Genomic DNA, 13,985 nt, shown 5'->3' with positions numbered 1-13,985 from the left:
TTTTCTGCTCCCTTTTTATCTCGGATTTTAATATCAAACTCTTGTAACAGTAAGATCCAACGGATTAATCGTGGTTTAGCATCTTGTTTCGAAAATAGGTATCTAAGAGCAGAATGGTCGGTATAGACCACCGTTTTAGCTAGAACGAGATATGAACGAAATTTGTCAAAAGCAAAGACAATAGCAAGGAGTTCTTTTTCAGTAGTTGTGTAATTTTTTTGTGCTCCTTGTAACGTCTTACTAGTATAATATATAGGTTGAAATCATTTTTCAATCATTTGTCCTAAAACGGCTCCCATTGCAAAATCACTTGCATCACACATTAGTTCAAACGGTAGATTCCAATTTGGAGTTATCATGATCGGCGCATTAGTGAGTTTCTCTTTAAGAATATTAAAAGATTTGATACATTCATCTGAAAAGATGAATGGAGCATCCTTTTCTAGGAGTTTATTCATAGGAGTGGCAATTTTAGAAAAATCTTTTATGAAACGTCGGTAAAAACTGGTATGCCCTAGAAAACTCCTAACTCCTCTAACATTGGTAGGATGTGGAAGTTTAGCAATTACATCTACTTTAGCTCTATCCACTTCTATTCCTTCCTTTGAAATTTTATGATCAAGAACGATGCCTTCTTTAACCATGAAATGGCATTTCTCCTAATTAAGAACTAGATTTGATTGTTCACATCTAATAAGCATTCGTTCAAGATTAACTAAACATGATTCAAAAGTATCACCGAAGACTGAAAAGTCATCCATGAAAACTTCCATGCATTCTTCTATCATGTCATGAAAAATCGCCATCATGCACCTTTGAAAGGTTGTAGGGGCGTTGCAAAGTCCAAATGGCATGCGTTTGTAAGCAAAAGTACCATAAGGGCACGTGAATGTGGTTTTCTCTTGGTCTTCGGGTGCTATTGGAATTTGAAAGTATCCGGAAAAACCATCAAGAAAACAACAGTAACTATTTTCGGCTAATCTTTCCAACATTTGATCAATAAAAGGTAAGGGAAAGTGATCTTTTCTGGTGGCGTCATTTAATTTTCTATAATCAATACATACACGCCATCCTGTTACAGTCCTAGTAGGAATAAGCTCATTTTTCTCATTTGTGATGACAGTCATGCCACCCTTCTTAGGCACGCATTGAACTGGGCTTACCCATGGACTATCAGAAATTGGATAAATTAAACCTGCATCTAGCAGTTTAATAATTTCTTTCTTAACAACATCTTGCATATTAGGATTTAGTCTTCGTTGGCGTTGCACATACGTTTTATGACCTTCTTCCATAAGGATTTTATGTGTGCAATACGAAGGACTTATTCCTTTAATATCATGAATCTTCCATGCAATGGCTGGTTTATGAGCTTTTAGCACAGAAATGAGTCGAGATTTTTCATTTTCAGTAAGAGAAGACGATATTATTACAGGTAATTCAGATTCACCATGAAAATAAGCGTATTCCAAATGGTTTGGAAGTGGCTTTAACTCTAATTTCGGTGCTTCTTCTATCGATGATTTATATCGATATCTGTCTTCTTCTTTTAGCATTTGAATTTCTTCTGTTGTTGGTTTATATCCATTAGCCATAAGTGTAGCTAACATTTCAGTTTCATCAATTGGTTCAGTTCCTTCTCCTAAAGAACATTCTCCTGTTCCTTGTAATTCTGGAAATTCTTCTAACAATTCTGCATGTGAATCTATAGTTTGAATATAATAACATGTATCATCTGCAGATTGCGGTTGTTGCATTGCTCTATCAACTGAAAAGGTAACACTCTCGTCCTCTATACTTAGGGTTAGTTTCTTACCAAACACGTCTATCATTGCTTTAGCCGTGTTTAAGAATGGTCTTCCTAATATGAGAGGAACTTGAGAATCTTTTTCCATGTCCAGAACAACAAAATCTACTGGAAATACTAAAGTACCAACTTTAACTAGCATGTTTTTCACTATCCCTCTAGGATATTTTATTGATCTATCGGCTAGTTGTATGCTTATTCGTGTTGGTTTCAATTCTCCAAGGTCTAGTTTAGTGTATAGTGAATACGGCATTAAATTTATACTAGCACCTAAATCTGCCAATGCTTCTATTGAACTAAGACTACCCAGAAAACATGGAATTGTGAACCTTCCTGGATCAGATAGTTTTTCTGGTATCTTATTCAACAGCACTGCTGAACAATTAGCATTCATAGTAACAGCCGATAGTTCTTCCATTTTCTTTCTATTCGTGATTAGATCTTTCAGAAATTTAGCATATCTAGGCATTCCTGAAATCACATCAATGAAAGGAAGATTTACATTTATCTGTTTAAACATATCCAAGAATTTGGATTGCTCGGCTTCGAGTCTCTCTTTTCTCATTTTACTCGGGTAAGGAAGTGGTGGTTGGTATGGTTTAACATAAGGTTTAGCCTTAACTGTGTTATCTTCATTAACCTTTTCAACTACCGGTTCTTTTTCCTTATCTTGTTCAGGTTGTGGTTCTTGTGGAGTAGGAATAGCTTCATCAGAAATTACAGGTATTTCAGGTGGTTTAAGTGTAATACCACTTCTTGTGGTAATGGCTTTAGCTATTTCATTTCGGGGGTTAGCATTTGTATCACTAGGTAAACTTCCTGGTTTTCTTTCACCTATTAACCTTGCTAGGTTACTTACTTCTTGTTCCAGATTTTGAATAGAAGCTTGTTGATTTCTAAATGCTTGAGCATTTTGTTCGTTAGTTTGTTTCTAAGATGTGAAAAACTGCGTTTAAGATTCAACTAGCTTCGTCATCATATCTTCTAAATTTGGCTTTTTATCATCGGTTTGTGGTGGTTTGTTTTGAAAATTAGGTCTTTGCTGATTGTAAGTATTATTGGATACTTGTTGATTGCTAGGACCTTGTTGGTTGTTGTATGGAACATTTCGATTATAATTCTGGTTTTGGTTGTAAATCGGTCTTGGAGGTTGATAATTATTCTGATAATTATTTCCAGGCCTTTGGTTTAGATATGAAACATTCTCTCTTTATTCCATTGTTAGTTCAATACTGAGACAATCTTTTGTTAAATGTGGTCCTCCACACTGCTCACAACTAATTCGTATTGAGTGAATATCCTTAGTCATCTTTTCCATTCGTCTCTCGACAGCATCTATCTTTGCGGAAATAGAATCTAAGTCATGGCTAGAATCGGCTCTAGCTGCTTTAGATGATCTAACGATATCTTTTTCTTGGTGCCACTCATGTGAGTGGGAAGCAGTGTTATCAATAATTTTGTAAGCATCAGTTTCTGTTTTCTTCATAATGGAACCACCAGCTGCTATATCGATGTCTTTCCTTGTAGTGATGTCGCATCCTTGGTAGAATATTTGTACTATTTGACAGGTTTCTAAACCATGTTGCGGACATCCTCTCAATAACTTTCCAAATCTGGTCCATGCCTCATATAGAGTTTCATTTGGTTTCTGTGTGAACGTAATAATTTCTCCTTGAAGTCTTACGGCTTTAGATACTGGAAAGAATTGTTTAAGAAAATTTTCAACTAAAACGTCCCATGTATCAATCGCCCCTTCAGGTAACGATTCCAACCAATCTTTGGCTTCTCCCTTTAAAGTCCAGGGAAATAACATGAGATATATCTGTTCATCCTCAACTTCTCAGATTTTAAATAGTGTGCAGATCCTATTAAAGGTACGAAGATGTTCATTTGGATCTTCCTTCGGCGCACCACTAAATTGGCATTGATTAGTCACCATGTGTAGAATTTGTCCTTTGATTTCATAATCTGGCGCATTAATGTCTGGATGAGTAATTGTGTGACCTTGGCCAGTGCGTTTAGCTCTCATTCGGTCTTCCATACTTAAAGGTTCCAGATTTTCCATGATTGAATTTGTTGAATCACTAGACGATTCTGATTTAATAGTTCGTTCCTCAACAATCTCTGTTTGAATGATTGGTGGTTCCGGAGGAAAAATTAATGGTTCAGGATCTATAAATCGTCCTTGAATATTCTCCGGATTCTCAATTGTGAGGTCGGGTTCAAAAAATGGATTATCGGAAATTTGAATTGGAGTACTTGGTCGACTGGATGACGATTCTAAAGAAAAATCAACGGCGACAATATTTGCTAGATGTCTTGATCGAGTTACAGGTGGTGAACGTACAAAAGGTGGTGAACGTTTTGCTCGGTACATTCACTGAATATCCTATTAGTTTTTTAAAAAGAAAGAAAAATTATATAAGTTATCCAATTAATAGACTTTTCTTATTTTGCCCACGTTTCGAATAGCCAAAAGATGCAGCAGAGGGGCAGGATTCGTTTGGTCTCAATATAATCGAATACTATTTGGCTCCAATAACCCGGTCCACGTACAAATCCAACTATTACTACGAACCAGAAAATTTTGATGTCTATCAATTTAACCACTTAAAACAATTTTTCGTTTGAAATTTAAAGAAATATTAGATAAGAAATAGAGAAAATTCTAAGCCCTAAAAACTAGAATGGCGAGAAATAAGAGAGAAAAAGAGCGCGTCGAAAAATAAAAATAAGAAAGTAGCGCGTTGAAACTTAAAAAGGAACTAAAAACTAAGAATTTGCGTCTAAAAATATTAAAGCTTAATAGAAAAACTATATCCCAAATGGCAATATCTTAAAAAGGAACTAAAAATTAAAAACGGCATCGCAAAATTCTAAAGCACCTAAATCTTAGTCTAAAGAAAAAGTACTTAAGGGATTTTACGGCAAAGCCTAAAAATCTAGAAGTAAAAATAACTATGGCAAAAACTATGTCTAAAAACTAAATATAAGCGAAAAATACAAAAATTACGCTAAAACAATTAAAAAGGGACAAAATATAAAAATATACTAAAAGTTGTAAAAAGTACAATTTTTATAAAAATATTATTTTTATAATATTTATTTAATAAAACTATTAATTTTATAAATTAATTAAACTAATTATAACTTAATAATATAAATTAAATAAATAACTAAATTAACTAATTAAATAATCTAAACCTAATTAGGGTTTAAATTAAATTATAATAATAATAATTACCCCGTAATGATTACAGAATTAGGGTTGTTTGTGTGGCCTGTCAGAAGACCTCCGCGAGTGCGGATAGTCCCAGTTCAAAACCTCCGCGAGTCGCGGAGGGTTCAATTTCAGCTCAAAAGGGGTCAATTTTTACAGGTTCAATTTTTTTTTTAATTATGTTTTTCTGTTTAATCAAATATATATATATATAATATAAATATAACTAAATATTTTTATAAAACAATAAAATACTTATTTTTAAACTCAAAAGTAAAAAATACTTTTTTTTTCTTTTAAACTTTATATATTTTTTAACAAACTCTTTTTGTATTTTTATATTTTTATATTTAAAAAAAAAACTTATATTTTTATACGAAGGACTTAATAAAAACTTTTATCTTTTTTTTATATCATTAGTGTTCCACTTTCGGCGTTTAAGTTCCCCGGCAGCGGCGCCAAAAATACTTGATGTTATGCGAGGTGTATATATGAAATAGCTTTATTTTTACTAGGAAATACTATTAAATACGATGCAATTTTACACAAGATATTTATTTATTTATAGAATGGATATACCAAAACCTTGCTACAACACTTATAGGCAGTGTACCTAATCGTACAGTAGTGTAGTTTTTAGTAAGTCCGGTTCGTTCCACAGGGAATATTTTAAACAAAGCTTAACGCTATATTAGTTTTAATTTATAAAAATACAAATATATATAAGTAATATTATTATTATAAAGGGGGTTTTTACCGTTTAATGACCGGTTTGTCGATTTTTAAAACTTTAGTCGCAGTTAAAACCTAATGTAAAATATTAAATAAATAAAAGACTTAATTTAAAGCGTAAAGTAAATAACGATAATGAAATTGCAATAAATAAAAGTGCGATGAAATAAAATTGCGATAATTAAAAAGTGCGATAATTAAAAGTGCAATTAAATACAATGACAATAAATAAAAGTGCGATAATTAGAAGTGCAATTAAATATGAAAATAAAGGAATTATGCTTATTTAAACTTCCGTAATCATGATGTTTGACGTGTTGATTTTAGTTTATTCCCATGGGTTAATTGTCCTTTGTCCTGGATTATTTAATATGTCCGTCTGGTTTTTGTCCATAACAGTCCATCAGTCATAAATATAAAGTGCGAGTGTCCTCGTCAAATTATCCTTATACCCGAAGTCAAATATTCCAACTAATTGGGGACTTAAACTGTAACAAGGTCTTAATACTTTGTTTAATAATTACACCAGGATATCGACTGCGTGTAATCCAAGGTTTTAATACTTTGTTATCAATTATGCCAAGTGTCCTTGTACATAATTTCACCCCTGTTTTAATAATTCCATAGACTATTAATCCATTCTCGTATCCGGTTAAATGAACGATTATTCGTACATATAAATATCCCGCCCATCGTGTCCGATTGAGTGTATATGGTTATTTATAGGGACGTCCAATTGTAAATCTTTATATTAAAATTAACAAACTATCATTTAGTTAAACAAGTATAAAGCCCATTAATAGCCCATAGTCTAATTTCCACAAGTGTCGTTCTTTTGTCCAAACCCCAATTATGGTGCAAAGCCCAATTACCCAATTTTAGTAATTAGCCCAACATCATGATTACTTCGTTTTAAATAAGCATAATAATAACTTAGCTACGAGACATTAAATTAAAAAGGTTGAACATAACTTACAATGATTAAAAATAGCGTAGCGTTACACGGACAGAATTTCGACTTACACCCTTACAACATTCGTTAACATACCCTTATTATTAGAAATTAAAATTAAAATTAAAATTAAAATATATATACATATACGTTGATGAATGAGGAGAAAAAGATGTGTAAATTTCGGCCGAATGCTCGGCCTTTTATAGGCCCACGTAATACTATTTAACCTACGCGAGTGCGGAGGTTTTTGCCTTTATAAGCTCCGCGAGTGCGGAGCTGTGGATTCCAGCTCACACAAGCTTGGCTCCTAGCTTGCCGACGGTTTTATAATATAATATAATATATATATTAATTTTAAGAATTAATTATATATTATATTATATTCATGTGCATAGTTGACTTGTAATTTTTAGTCCGTTGCGTCGAGCGTTGAGAGTTGACTCTGGTCCCGGTTCCGGATTTTCGAACGTCCTTGCGTATAATTTAATATCTTGTACTTTGCGTTTCGCGTCTTGTACTCTTGTAATTTTGAGACGTTTCTCATCAATAATTGGAACCACTTTGATTGTATTTTGTACTTTTGAGCTTTTTGGTCGTTTGCGTCTTCAATTCGTTGAATCTGTCTTTTGTCTTCACCTTTTATTATTTAAACGAATATCACTTGTAAATAGAACAATTGCAACTAAAAGCTTGTCTTTCTTGAGGGATAATGCTATGAAATATATGTTCGTTTTTAGCATTATCATAATCTAATTTTTTTGTTAGCTAATAGGCAAAATGAATGGTTGTGATTAAATCATAGTCATGATCCTATGATCATTAAGGGCTTAGCTTCATAATGGTCCTCTTATAATGTTTAAAACAGATGGAGGGTAATGATGTATATGTATTTGAAAACGAATATTGATTAGGTAATAATATATAATATTTTCGTTATGCAAATGAAGGGTTGGATTTCATTGATCCTTGATAATCAATGGTCAAGATTTATTAATACAAAAGATTATTAGTTAATTTGACAACAACAACAAACTCAATACCACATGAGTGGTGAATGAGGGAGGTGAGATGTTGACAATCATTCCCCTATCCGAGAATAGAAACAAGTCATTTCTCCACCCAGAGTGGAAACACTCATAAAAGTAGAGAAAGTCATCCCTCTCTCTATTCGACAGTTAAGGAGATTGCTTCCGAGCGGAACTCCGGCCAAAAAGTAGGAAAATTGTTTTTTTTTGAAAAAAAAACAGACACCCTAAAAAAATAAATAAATAAATAAATAGAAATAAAATAAAATAAAAATAAAAACCATGAAAATGGTAAAATCAAATTTCCATGGGTTTCAAAGTCAGTTGGGAATTCGATTTAGGTTCTACGAGGCAGTCAAAACGCCAAAAGGACGACGCTTGGTGTTGCCTCAATAAATAGAGCCGAAAGGCATTGGAAACAGAACTCGAAAGGCATGCCAGGTGGAAGTTGGTGTGCAAGCAAAGAGCCAACCACCCTAACAGACCAAGCACCACTCATGCACCTTTACGGTAGACATCCCCGAAACCACATGACTAGAAGGAAACCACTTAAGCTCAAGGGCAGCGGAGGTCGTCCTCAGCCATAATGGCCCCAAGATGCACCGAACGATGCGAAGATATACATAAACAAAAATAAGCATACATACATACATAAATATAAATACATACATGAATACCCACATACATACATACATATATACATACATACATACATACATACATACATACATACATACATACATACATACATACATACATACATACATACATACTACATACATACATACATACATACATACATACATACATGCATAAACATGCCTACATGCAAAAGCCTACATACCCACAAACATACGTACTTACATATACATACCTAAACATGCATACATGCCGCGATAAGCATACAACTATACCTGAACATACATACATAGGGATGGCAATGGATACCCGATCCAGTGGATATCCATCCGATCCACCCGATTATTCGTGGATATGAACGATCTAAATGGAAATGGATATGGATATGGACGAAAAAATTTCATCCATGGATGAACCCGCTTCCATCCGAAATAACTAAATATATAAATTTATCACTCAAATTAGTATCATTTATGTAGTGATATTTCATTAATTATATTCATATTCATCTTTCGTTATATTTTCTCTAAAAATATAACTTTATTCTTATACTTTGTTTTGTTTAATTTAAATGTATTTATCGTACTTTGGTGGTTTAAATGTGATTCCATGTAATTAAAAGTAAGCAACTTACATGTCGATATCTTTACACATTTAATAAGCTATTTATTGAATATTTGTTATATAGATTAGTAAAAATGTGACTTTCGGTCGCATAAACTATTAAAAAATATTACTTTTGATCGTATATAATGAACCACCGCTTATAATTGTTAAAAATAAGATAAATTTAAACGGATATGGATAATTATCCATTAACCCGCTTCACCCGATGGATATGGATATGGATGGATGAAAATTAAAAAAAAATAAATGGATATGGATATGGATACGGCCTCACCCGATCCATATCCGATCCATTGCCATCTCTATACATACATACATACATACATACATACATACATACATACATACATACATACATAGACATGCATACACATACATACCTAGACACACAAAATATACGCTTGCAAACCCATACCTAGACATACCTGCCCAGCTTCAGATGACACCCAAAAAAAAAAAACTACAAAAGGATATCCTTCTAATATTATCATCAACAACAACACATAATAATAATAATAATAATAATAATAATAATAATAATAATAATAATAATAATAATAATAATAATAATAACAACAATACTAATAAAAATAATAAAACTGCTGCTACTACTACTACTACTAATAATAATAATAATAATAATAATAATAATAATAATAATAATAATAATAATAACAACGATAATATAATATAGTAATAAAATAATAATAATAATAATAATAATAATAATAATAATAATAATATTATTATTATTATAATAATAATAATAATAATAATAATAATAATAATAATAATAATAATAATAATAATAATAATAATAATAATAATAATAATAATAGCAACAATAACAACAATACCAATTACAACAACAACAATAATAATAAAAATAAGAACACACAACTATAATGCTACTAATAATAATAATAATAATAATAATAATAATAATAATAATAATAATAATAATAATAATAATAATAATAATAATAATAATAATAATAATAATAATAATAAAAGTCTTAACAGCTATTTTACCATCTTCTGCTGATTTGCACTCTGGCTTAGTAGCGTTGTTTTTCGGTAAAGAAACAATAATTTCAAGCTCAAACAACTTTTGATGTCCCAACTCAAATGACACTGAATGAGGACAATAATTACTATACAGAAGGATAGTTTGGTAACGATTCATTCCCTTCAATTTGTTTGTTTGCTTATTTGCTTCATTTATTTGGTGAATGGATTGAGAGTTGTAGCAGCTACCAGGAAGATTTTGGGAGAAGATTGAGTTGTATCATTACTCAATTGAATTTGTGCCCACAAGGTGTTTGTTAAAAGTCCCCTATGAGTTTTTTCTTGGCTTCATGGTTATAATTTTATTGGTGTATGGGGATTTTGTCTCTGTCATTTTAGCTATGCACTACAACTGAAGGTTGTGTGCAGTTATGTCGCATGCCACAGTGAAGTTTCATTGTCCCTTTGTGGGTCTTAGTGGCTGTCAAAATGGGAGTGGAAATGGGCTTGTTAGAAGTTCTCTTATCAAGCATCTTAGTGATCGTCATTGTGGTATCGATGCGCGGGATATCACTCGACATTCTCTTACTTCTAATTTGGGTGTTTATACTGAGGCTGATGTTACTTTTAGGCGTATGGGGATTTGGTTATGTGGTGTTTGCTACAAAACATACACGGTACGTGCTAAGTGCCGTCATGGTAGGGGCCCGGATGTGCCGCCCCCCGATGAGGGAAATGGTGTTGTTCGTTTTGTGCTTCATAATTTTTCCAAGCCACTAGCTCCCTCTTCTCCTGCTCGACTTTGTATTGAGGATGGTTCGGTGCGTGATCATAACGATGGTTTTGACGTGGCTCTCCTGGATCAGTTGTTCTCTAAGGGGTTTTGCACGGTTAAGTCTATCCCTCCCAAGTGTCGTTTGGGGTTTTCTCGGGTTTTGAAAGGTGCTCTTGATAAGGTGATCTTTAAGCCTGATGACATTTCTAGTTGGGTCTCTTTGTTGGTGTTACCCCTTTGTACCCTTAAAACCTTTCGGCCACAGAGTAGTCGTGAGTCTAGGTCTTCGATAAAGCGTCGGCATCAGGAAGAGAATATTTCCCGTGCTATTTGCTCTTGGGGGACAGCGGGTGGGAGTTTACAGCTTGTGAGGGAGTATTTGGCAGAGGATTCTCCTATGTTGTCAGTGGTTGATGATGAGGTCCTTGATTTGGAAGAGCGTAATATTAAGCAGTGTCGTAGGAAGATTTGTGATGGCCATTACACCGCTGCAGCTCGTGTTCTTTCTTCATCAGGCGTTGCTCCTTATAATGACGCCACACTGGCGGACTTGCTGTCTAAGCACCCTTCTTCTATCGCTCCATCCTTGCCTGATATGACGGTTGATCACCTTCACCTCGTTACGACTTCTGCTGTTGTTTTGGGCCAGATTAAAAGTTTTCCTCGGGGCACTTCATGTGGTAGGGATGGTTTACGTGCACAACACCTTATGGATTGCTTGAGTGGTGCTGCTGTGGCAGTCTCGGATGAGTTGGTTGGCTCTATTACCAGAGTCGTTAATCTCTTTCTAGCTGGAAGGTGCCCTATGGAATTAGGAGAGTATATTGCTAGTGCTCCCCTCACACCGCTTGTCAAGCCCGGCGGTGGTCTTCGTCCTATAGCTGTGGGTACTATTTGGCGATGTCTTGTTTCGAAGGTTGGCGCTGCTATGGTTGGCCAGTCTTTGGGAAGTTACTTCGATGGTCTTCAGTTTGGTGTTGGTGTTTCTTCAGGTGGTGAGGCTATTCTTCATGCTGTGAATCGGCTGATTGAGGATCGTGGCTCTGATGTTGGCCTCTCTATGTTATTAGTTGATTTTCAAAATGCCTTCAATCTAGTTGATCGTACGGTCATGTTACGTGAAGTTCGCCTCCTTTGTCCGAGCCTTTCTCGGTGGGTTGAATTTTGCTACTCTAATCCAGCCAGATTGTATTATGGGAACCACACATTATGGTCTTTTCAGGGGGTGCAACAGGGTGATCCCCTTGGTCCGCTGCTTTTTGCTTTGGTCCTACAACCCTTGGTTTCTAAAATCAGAGATAATTTTGAGGTTTGTCTTCAGGCGTGGTATTTGGATGATGGTACTATTATTGGGGACACTTTGGTGGTGGGGAAGGTTTTGCATTTGATTATGGAGGATGGGCCTCGTTTTGGGCTGCATCTCAACGTTGAAAAAACAGAAATTTTCTGGCCTACGGAGGACCCTCGCAGCAGGCAAGTAGGTGTCTTTTCTCCTAATATTGCTCGGCCTTTAAATGGTGTTAAGTTGCTTGGGGCCCCCACAAGTTCCGATCCTGGTTTTAGTAGTGAACTGGTGATGCAAAGGGTGACCAAGTCCATTGCGCTTATGGATAAGGTTGCTAAGCTTGATGATCCTCAGTGTGAGTTGTTGTTGCTTAGGGCATGTACGGGAGTTTCTAAACTCTACTTTTCCTTGCGTACTTGTCCTCCTAGTATATTTGAGGCGGCTCAACGCGCTTTCGATGGAGCCCTTCGATCTTCCTTGGAGCGTATTGTTACTGCTTCAGGGCCTGGGTTTGGTGATTGGCAGTGGCGGCTTGCCACCTTGCCATTTGCATTTGGAGGGCTTGGTGTTTATTCTGCGGGAGATGTTCGTCATTATGCTTTTCTGGCTTCTCGATTACAGTCTGCTGGATTGCAGACCAAGCTACTTCGTCATGCGAGTATTGTTGGTCTTGGTCGTGCTTTTGAAGATGCATTGGGTCTGTTTAATAAAACAGTTGGGTTTGATATTTTAGGTAATCCTAGTGAGGTCGCTGCCCCAATACTCATGAAGAAATTGGCAGATGTTTATTTCACAAAGGTTACCGCTTCTGCAGAATCCACTTTTTCGTTATCTCCCTGACAATCGGCCTTATGGAAATCGCAGCAGGGTGATCACACCTCTGCTTGGCTAAGGGTAGTCCCTATTTTGGGGTTGGGTCAGACGATGAATGCAAAGACTTACCGATGTGTGTTGTGCTACCGGTTGGGTGTTCCATTGTTCTCTATCTCGACGGCATGCTCTGCCTGTTCAAGGGTTTTTACTGGGGATATTTTCGGGGATCACGCGGTGTCTTGTGCTGGTATGGTGGGTATTAAGCATCGACATAATGTTGTTCGGGATTCCCTTGTTGATGTTTGTTATCGATCTGGGATTTCAGCGAGAAAGGAGGTTGACATTGGGTTGTCTGGAGGGAACGACAGGGCCCTCAGACCTGCAGATGTGTTACTTTATTCCTGGGATTGTGGTCGCGATGTTTGTGTTGACTTGACAGGGTCTTCTCCTTTGACACAGTCTGGGCTTTCTGACTTTGTCCCTGGACGTGCTGTGGTTGATGCGGCTCGTCGGAAGCGGGTCAAGTACGAATCTAGCTGTCAGACGATTGGTTATGGTTTCATTCCTTTCTCATTTTCTTCCCTTGGGGAATTAGAAAAGGATGCTGTTTCTTTGCTAAAGCGGGTTCAGAAGAGTTCGATGGCGCAAGATATTGGTGCCGGTGCTGCTGCTCATATTTTTACTAGGATAGGTTTTGCTATTGCTAGAGGTGTGGGGGCCCAGATTGTCTCTAGGCTCCCCACTAATTTTTTGTAAGTTTTAATACTTTTAAGTTTATTATTATTATTATTATTATTATTATTATTATAATAATAATAATAATAATAATAATAATAATAATAATAATAATAATAATAATAATAATAATAATAATAATAATAATAATAATACAAGTACTGCTAATACTAATATTAGTAATAGTAATAATACTAATAATGATAATGATAATACTAATAATAATAATGGTAATAGTAATAATAATAATAATAATAATAATAATAATAATAATAATAATAATAATAATAATAATAATAATAATAATAATAATAGTAATAATAATAATAATACTATAGACCTAACCCATAAATACTTACCCATG

The sequence above is a fragment of the Rutidosis leptorrhynchoides genome, chromosome 11 (assembly GCF_046630445.1).
Source record: "Rutidosis leptorrhynchoides isolate AG116_Rl617_1_P2 chromosome 11, CSIRO_AGI_Rlap_v1, whole genome shotgun sequence".
NCBI lineage: Eukaryota > Viridiplantae > Streptophyta > Magnoliopsida > Asterales > Asteraceae > Rutidosis > Rutidosis leptorrhynchoides.
Note: the sequence above shows the minus strand (reverse complement) of the source record.